The sequence below is a fragment of the Penaeus japonicus genome, unplaced genomic scaffold (assembly GCF_977035675.1).
Source record: "Penaeus japonicus unplaced genomic scaffold, GWHDUDI00000001_assembly GWHDUDI00000009, whole genome shotgun sequence".
In the NCBI taxonomy this organism is placed as follows: domain Eukaryota; kingdom Metazoa; phylum Arthropoda; class Malacostraca; order Decapoda; family Penaeidae; genus Penaeus; species Penaeus japonicus.
The window spans coordinates 7212841-7213912 of NW_028234411.1; positions in this window are offsets into that span (position 1 = coordinate 7212841).

A 1072-nucleotide genomic window follows, 5' to 3' on the forward strand; every position below is an offset into this window, starting at 1 on the left:
AAGTATCTACATGGTTATATATATATATATATATATATATATATATATATATATATATATATATATATATATATATATATATATATACATATTGCAGGTGAAGCCAATGGCCGTTAGGGATAGCAGCGCCTACGCGAACGGTTGACGTTTTCTTTTTCGTGCCTCGTGCTCGACCTTCTCTGGCGTTCGTGTACAAAATGCGGAGTAACCCAAACAAAAGTTCAAGCGCGCATATACACGCACACGGAAGCATACAGAGACTGGGACTTCTCTTGGAGCTTGCTAATGAATAATGAAATTTACCTAAATTTCTCACTTACAGAATATTTATGCACGCTTTTAAACAAACACCGTCTCAATTTAGCAATTTATACTTTCAGTACGAAGACTACACCGTGTACACACGTTAATATCTTTCAAGTTATATTCATAGTCTTGCTACACATACTACTAGCTCTACCTAATACTCAGGTAGTAGGTAGGCGCTGATTTCCCAGTTAACAACTTTCGTTTTATCATGATTCAAGATGATTCATACATAACCTGTAAACACTATACGGTTCACCACACAACCGTTTTGCATAGACTATATCCATTCACAAAGGGCATAGCGCCTGACAGTATAAACTTCAAATTTAATTCTGACACAAAGGAAAATGGATAGGGTTAGTATGAGAGCTTGCTCCTATAAAGAACACGAAGTTTCATATATGCTTCGCAAGGAATATTGTCAGTCAAAGGAGGAATGTTAATCTCATATTTATTTAATACCACACGTAAGATACGCTCTTAAAACTCTTGAAAATAAATGTGTTTATATTACTCCATATACATTTGTAACATTACCCCGCACAGTCTAATTTATCTGAATTATATTTGATCTCTTCTCCTTGAATTAAAAGGCTCAGGAATGTTATATCAAAACATTGACTTTGGTAAAAATTTAGTGATAGTACAAAATCTTTCGGTATACATGGAAAAAAGCGAGAAAATCAATTAGGAGACAAGGAAATGCAGGTAGATATACAGATTTTGATTGCCGTATTTTTCGCTGCACCATAAAAACACATAC